Source organism: Oncorhynchus keta, chromosome 14 (assembly GCF_023373465.1).
Source record: "Oncorhynchus keta strain PuntledgeMale-10-30-2019 chromosome 14, Oket_V2, whole genome shotgun sequence".
NCBI classification, from domain to species: Eukaryota; Metazoa; Chordata; class Actinopteri; order Salmoniformes; family Salmonidae; genus Oncorhynchus; species Oncorhynchus keta.
The window spans coordinates 66,345,826-66,353,990 of NC_068434.1; the positions used below are offsets into that span (position 1 = coordinate 66,345,826).

At 46.5% G+C, this 8,165-nt stretch overlaps 1 pseudogene; it reads left to right on the forward strand.

Moving 5' to 3' along the window:
- The first annotated feature begins 3,827 nt into the window (after nt 1-3,827).
- Nucleotides 3,828-7,692, forward strand: LOC118394307 (trans-1,2-dihydrobenzene-1,2-diol dehydrogenase-like; annotated as a pseudogene).
- The last annotated feature ends 473 nt before the right edge of the window (nt 7,693-8,165 follow it).

The following is an 8,165-nucleotide window of genomic DNA, read 5'->3' on the forward strand; positions in this document are numbered from 1 at the left end:
AATCTTGTCTCATCGCTGTAACTCCCTAACGGGCTCGGGAATGGAAGGTCAAGTCATGCGTCCTCCGAAACAGGACCCGATAAACAGCTCTTCTTAACACCTGCCCGCTTAACCCGGAAGCCAGCCGCACCAATGTGTCTGAGGAAACACCATTCACCTGACGCCCGGCCCGCCACATGGACTCTCTAGAGCACGATGAGCCAAGTAAAGCCCTAACCCGGACGTCGGTGAGCCAATTGTGCGCCGCCCTATGGGACTCCCGATCACGGCCGGTTGTGATACGGCCCGGGATCGAACCTGGGTCTGTAGTGACAACTCAAGCACTGCAATGCAGTGCCTTAGACCGCTGTGCCACTCAGGAGGCCAAAAGGTTGTTTTTTTTTGCCAATTTTAACTGTATACTTGTTGTTTGTGTACATTAATTTTATAATGTTGTATATTTTTCCCCCAACACCACTTAACATCCATTTCTATAGCAGACCCTGACGCCAAATTGAGTCAAAAGCTATTTTGAAATCAACAAAGCATGAGAACACTTTGCCTTTGTTTTTGTTTGTTTGTTTTTATTTGTCAATTATGGTGTGCAGGGTGAATACATTGTCTCTCTCTCTTTCTCTCTCTCTCTCTATAGCTGGCTGTACGTTCTCTTTCCCTGCTGACTGAAGGGCTGCTAAGTGAGCTGAGGTATAGTCTCATCCAATGGGTATGTGCTGCAGACACAGATATGATTCCGATAGGGTTGGCACAGTGCAGAAGCACAAAGACTGCCATTACAGCCTTCTAGCTCGTCTCTTCTCGTCTCTTCCTCAGCTCTATCCTTCTGCTCTATCACACTTTTTATAATGGAAAGGAAAAACTGCAGCCCCAAACGTCAGTACATCCCGTTCCATTGACAAAATGACTTATTGGTCCCCTGCACACTTTGCTCTCCCCCCACATTCATCAAGCTCTCCTCCCAGCCTCCCTCCACCTCAAACTCCCCTGCCCTCGGCACATCCTCTCCTCACCAACCCGGCGCTCGCCTCCCTCTCCTTGCCTGGCTGTCACCCCTCCTCCCTCTGCAGTGACCTTGAGTTACAGATGGAGAGATGGTAGCTCCTTTAGTACAGCGATACTAGTCCCACCAAATTCACCTAGCTCTAGATATACAGTATATCTAGAGCTAGGTGTTTGCACACTTAAGTATTTGCACACTTATGGGCAGCTGTGTCTAAGAGGAAATAGAAACCCTTTAAATCAACAGTCTCTCCCTGCATGGACATTTTTATTTCCCATTAAGCTCAAGTCAGAGATGAAATGTTGTTTTGTAGGATGAAGTCTATAGCTGCACAGCTACTGCAGCTCCAAAAGAAGGGCACTTCTACTGACAGCTGAAAGCTAAGATGAAGTGATGTGACGGAGTGCAAAGACAAAAGTGTCTTTTGTGGTCAGCCACCTTCACACAACAACAACAACAACAACAACAACAACATGGCTCCATGGAAACCAACCACGGTGACATCTTTGATAGCCACCCAGCCCCCAACACTCCCCCAGCCTTGTCAGTGACAAAGCCAGGGACACAGTCAGACAGAGATGATGCATGAAATTTTAATCAAATAAGCACTCAGTGAGAAGTGATGGGAATGGAAGGCAATCGTCCTGGCCGTGGTGAATTAATGAAGCCCCCGCCTGGCTTCCTGCATGCCAACGTCCTGACTCGGCTCATCTCATCAGCAGTCTCTGTTCCTGGAGCCAACTCCATCTTCACTTTATGACGTCTCGTCTTCCAATCTCAAGCACAATCCCCACAGGGCCCCTGGTCCCACCCCACAATGCCAACCCTCCTGTCCTTCAGCCCAGCTCTGTCAGATCTGTGAGCCTTCCTGATTCGTCTTCAGTTCAGAGGCACGCATGCCCTCTTCTTGACCTTGAGAGCCATGCTGGAAACTGAGAAAGATGTCTTGACGAGTCTCAGCAAAGAAAGTTTGACTTTTCATTCCCTCTTATGGCTGGCAGTGTCACAACTTGCAGGGAGGAAGTTAGCTCCCAGTACCTGGCTTCTTCTCTGCACCAGCCCTGTCCAGAATGTCCATAGCAGACCACCCGAGACTCTAGGTTATTTCTCTTGCCCTCCATCATCTGCCACTGCCACATTGCCACCAGGCCCAGTCCTCCCCTCCATACCTCCAACACCCAGATGGACCAGTCCTCTCAGGTACGGCCCTGACTGACACTCACTCCTCCTGCTTCTCTCCCTCTCTCTCTTTCTCTCCCTACCCACCAGGCAGTAACATCACTATGTCCACCTTTCCTGCTGCACACAACGTTTACACAAAGAAAGTGTAACATTTCACCCAAGGCGGAGATGGGCATTCCCATGGCAACCAGGTCCTGTGGTATAGGCAGGGAGATTAGGCCAAGCCTGACGCCATTTGCATACAAATTGCCCAGCTGGTACCTTGTCGTTATGACAACGGCACACAGCTCCCAGAATGCCTTTGGAAGTGAGACACAAAGGCAAAGCAGCCGACCAGCAGAGTCAGAGTCATTGATAAAAATGTCTTTTTTTTTCACAATGAGAATTGTTTTCGACAATGTTCTCATTTGAATCCAATCTCTATGTATCTGTTTGAAATTGAATTAAGATAAGAGGAAGAAAGTACACTGTGTAATAAATATGTGGAAAAAATAAATAGATATATATTTATTTTTTGGCTTATTGGGACATATTATTATCATATAAAATGTGATAATAGTCATAAATACATCAGCCTGAAATACAATAATGGTATAAGTTGCACAACAATTAGAAAACAAAATAAATGTATGTTTTTCTCTAATCAGATGCTATGGCCATTTCCAAAAATGTAAACAATTGTATTTTCGGGTTGACACTTGTTTGATACCTGATGATGCTTTTATAATGTAACACACAACAATAATCCATTTGAAATTCTCAGAGCTTTGCAGGATCCCTGAACTACACTTATAACATGTTGCCATCTAGTGGTCCGTTCTGGTAATCCATCTGTTTATCCGTTCTGGTAATGAATCTGTCATAACTGTTTGATGTTTAGCCCAGGGGCAACTGAGCTCTCTCATTTCCATAGTCATCATAGCTCAGTGTATTGACCAGCAGCTAAACAACTGTGCTTGGCTGTACTGTGTGTTCCTATGGGATCTTGTGAACACTGCATAGCCTACTTGTTCACCCCAGTGGTCCCTGTGGGGCTCCAGTTTAACCATTGGCCTGTATGCTGCTGTCAAGCCCTTGCAGGCTAATCAATGCCTAATCACAGCCCCCTACCTCCTTCCTAATAGTCCCAACTTCCCCGGGTTGACCTGCAGCGTTCTGGGACAGTGATTATGTGAGGGCAAAGTGAGTATGTCTCTACACATTAAACCGTCCAGTTCCCCATGATGCTAATGTTTCTGGAGAATTCCATTGAACTGTTCTGTTATAGATTGTCAGAGACAATCAGTACAAACCACTTTGGCCTGGTTGTAAGAGACTTGTATCAGCAGCAGCATTACATGACTGTATGAACCTGTGGTGGTGCTCCGAGGTTTGTGTGTGTGTGTGCGTGTGTGTGTGTGCGCGCTCATATGTGTGTGTGTGTGTGTGTATGCTTACGCATATGTATGAGTGTGTGTGTGTGATACTCCCGCCTATCGAGGGGCAGCAGAGTGGAGAGCTGGTATTCCCAGCCTCTCCAGCATATAAATGCAGCAGCAGCTCTCCAGGGTGAAGCTACCAGCTCTGTGGAGCTCCACTACATCTGACGATCCAGCACTCCACAAGGTCACAACCGCTCTCCTCAGCTCTGACCCGAGGCCCAGGCACAGCCCCTCTTACCTGCCAACTACCATCTGTTCAAGATGGCGACTCGGTGGGGACTCTGCTGTGCGGGGAAGATCAGCCACGACTGTAGTGTGGCCATGAAAACCCTCCCTCCTGGAGACCACCAGGTACCCCACTCCACCCACCCACCCAAACAAACACATTCTATTGTGATTCACATGCTGGATGTCTCTCTTCCTCCTGCCTCTCTCTCTCTCTCTCTCTCTCTCTCTCCGTCGGCACTGACAGCTTGCCTAGAAGTGATGAATGTCTGTGTGTTTTCCCCTCTCGTTCCAGATAGTGGCGGTGGCTGCGAGGAGTCTGGAGCGTGCCCGGGAGTTTGCCAAGAAGCACAGCATCCCCAAGGCCTATGGGAGCTATGAAGAGCTGGCCAGCGACCCAGAGATTGGTGGGTTAACAGCCTCGGAGGGCCTGTCTGTGCAGCCACAGATAATGGCTTAATGACGTAACTGTTTGAAAATCAGCCTTCAGTCTGTGTACTGTGTGACTGTCCCTGCAGACATGGTGTACCTGGGCGTGCTGCACACGGAGCTGCCTCCAGGAAGTCTGCTGCCTCCAAGAAGTCCAACGTCTTTCTCATGGAGGTGTGGGAAAGGCTCCATGAGAGTTGGGGTTTCCATCAACGTGTCTCAGTCTGTTAACATGATTTATTGCTTGATTCTCACCATTTGTACTGTTGTCACATTGCTGTAGCAAATATCAGACCTGGGCTCAAATACTATTTAAAATATCTAAAGTAAGTATTCAGATATCTTTTATTTGAAAAGACAAGTAGTTGAGTATTTGGAAATACACTTGCAAAGTATTTGAAAATACTCAAATACACTCCCATACGTTTAACCCAGGTATTTGAATATAATATTTGAAAAGGTATTTGAAAATACTACCAAATACAATTTGGTAGACTATTTGGTGTTTACAAATAACCACTGAAATATTCAAATAAAAGTACTTGTTTTGGGCTGTGTATTTGAAAATACTCAAATACAGAAAAAAAGTATTTTAAATACCAGATCCTCAAATACACATATATTTGAACAAAGGTCTGGCAAATATATGGCCGGATTTTGTTGATCATATGAGGGCTGTGGAGGTATAGAAAGGAACTGTCTGTCCACTCTGTGAGGTGATGGTCTCTCTCTGTCCTCTCCCAGGCCATCTGGTCCCGTTGTTTCCCACTGCACAGGGAGGTTCGCAGGCTGCTGGCTGAGGACGCCATCGGCGACGTGAAGCAGGTGAAGGCCTCTTTTGGCTCCCCTCAGCTTCACATCCCCCGCTCGGTGGAGAAAGAGCTCGGAGGAGGCGCTCTGCTGGACATTGGGGTCTACACCTTGCAGTTTGTGCTGATGGTGTTCAACGAGGAGAGGCCAGAGTCCATCCATGCCACTGGAGTTCTTCTCAACTCAGGTATTCATCTTGGCACCAAATGTAGTACCAAATATCCTGTGCGTGCTGGCCAGCTAACAATCTATCACAAGATACTACTCACTGGTCATGTAAACCAAGTACAGATCAAGTAAACCAGAGAGGGTGGGACGGGGACAATGAGTTTGCAATTGGGCACAACCCAAGGATCAGATTAACATTGGGGTCAGTATTGACTAGGCCTACGACAATAATTAATTATTTATTGAAGTGTAAAGGGCTAACTTTCCGTTTGACCTGTTGATGGTTGCCAGGAGTGGATGAGTCCATGGTGATGATGATGATGTTTCCCAGGAACAGGCTGGCTTTCCGTTTGACCTGTTGATGGTTGACAGGAATGGATGAGTCCATGGTGATGATGATGATGTTTCCCAGGAACAGGCTGGCTTTCCGTTTGACCTGTTGATGGTTGACAGGAATGGATGAGTCCATGGTGGTGATGATGATGATGTTTCCCAGGAACAGGCTGGCTTTCCGTTTGACCTGTTGATGGTTGCCAGGAATGGATGAGTCCATGGTGATGATGATGAAGTTTCCCAGGAACAGGCTAACTTTCCGTTTGACCTGTTGATGGTTGCCAGGAATGGATGAGTCCATGGTGATGATGATGATGTTTCCCAGGAACAGGCTAACTTTCCGTTTGACCTGTTGATGGTTGACAGGAGTGGATGAGTCCATGGTGATGATGATGATGTTTCCCAGGAACAGGCTGGCTTTCCGTTTGACCTGTTGATGGTTGCCAGGAGTGGATGAGTCCATGGTGATGATGATGATGTTTCCCAGGAACAGGCTGGCTTTCCGTTTGACCTGTTGATGGTTGCCAGGAATGGATGAGTCCATGGTGATGATGATGATGTTTCCCAGGAACAGGCTGGCTTTCCGTTTGACCTGTTGATGGTTGCCAGGAGTGGATGAGTCCATGGTGATGATGATGATGTTTCCCAGGAACAGGCTGGCTTTCCGTTTGACCTGTTGATGGTTGACAGGAATGGATGAGTCCATGGTGATGATGATGATGTTTCCCAGGAACAGGCTAACTTTCCGTTTGACCTGTTGATGGTTGCCAGGAGTGGATGAGTCCATGGTGATGATGATGATGTTTCCCAGGAACAGGCTAACTTTCCGTTTGACCTGTTGATGGTTGACAGGAGTGGATGAGTCCATGGTGATGATGATGATGTTTCCCAGGAACAGGCTGGCTTTCCGTTTGACCTGTTGATGGTTGACAGGAATGGATGAGTCCATGGTGGTGATGATGATGATGTTTCCCAGGAACAGGCTAACTTTCCGTTTGACCTGTTGATGGTTGCCAGGAATGGATGAGTCCATGGTGATGATGATGATGTTTCCCAGGAACAGGCTAACTTTCCGTTTGACCTGTTGATGGTTGCCAGGAGTGGATGAGTCCATGGTGATGATGATGAAGTTTCCCAGGAACAGGCTGGCTTTCTGTTTCTTCTCCATCGCTGTTTCACTGCCTAACGACGCCACCATCAGCGGAACAATGGGCACCATCAGGGTATGTTGCTACTGAATCAACCTTTAAACGTCCCAGTCTGTTTTATCTTCATTTAGGGGAAATGTAATATGCTGATGAAAGAGCCGACAAATGCTAGACAATGTCTTATCTACAGTATGTCCCTGATTGAGATTTCATTGAGATGTATTATTTATACATGCATATACTGATAAGTATACACATAAAACATAATGGCTGTTTCATGTCCTCTCAGGTTCTAGGTCCCATGCATTGTCCCACCACACTGGAGGTGAATGGGAAGACGACACAGTACCCCCTGCCGGAGCCCTCCTTACCTCTGAACTTCACAAACAGCACTGGGCTGCGCTACGGGGCTGAGGAAGTCAGGCAGTGCCTGCTCAAAGGTATGGTGGCTCGCAAGGTCTTACCGGAGAAAAACACAATTTCTCTGTTCTAAGATGAGTCTTTGTTTGAACAGATATACAACAACAATTCAATTGCACTGCCGTTGGTCCTAGAAAATAAACCGTAAAAACAGTAAAATAAACAATAACATTGTTGTTATACATGCTGCTTCCAACCTGAACCTTTGCTTACAATACAGTCAGTCGATTTCTGCTTACAATAGTCAGTCAATTTCTCCTTCTCTTCCGCAGGACTGAAGGAGAGCCCCAGAATGCCCCTGTCTGAGTCGGCCCTGCTCACTGAGGTTATGGATGAGTGCAGGAAACAAGTGGGAGTGGTCTTCAACCAGGACCGCCAATAACCACCCCTCACTTGCCACTCGACCATGGTCCATCTGACCTGTGCCACAGGACCTGGACATGGACAGAGCTGTTTGAGGCAGGAGAGAGGGATCAAGCCCTGAGTGTATATGATCCCCTCACGACTTAGCCCTATACAGCTTGCACCTGATGTGAGACAAATTTGAACACGATGACGATAAAGACAAGGAAGCCTGAGTTGATTAGTAGGCTACTGTGAGATGCTAAGACTGACAGGTTAAATTAAGAGTACCAAATTCTGTCACAGTGAAGTGTATGATTGATGGGTTCAATAAAGGACACTGATTGTCATGGTGAGGTTTATTTCATGAGGTGACAAGATCATCCAAAGCGGGTGATCATCAGTCAGAATACATTCGAAATTGGAGAAAAAACAAATTGTCATAGACACTTTGTCGGACCTCCATATTGAAAACTATTGTCTGAGTAAACAACGACCAATGACTTTGCTATAGGTGGAAAAAAGGCCTGATGATTCAGCAAGTTTAGATATGGCACATTTGACAACATAGGCTACCGTGGCCAGCTTTTAGGTTTCAGTACACCAAGCAACACATGGGGAAATAATGTAATCTAAAAGTAATTAAAATATTTTATATTAAAGATTTGAAGTGTTGTAGGCCTAATGCAA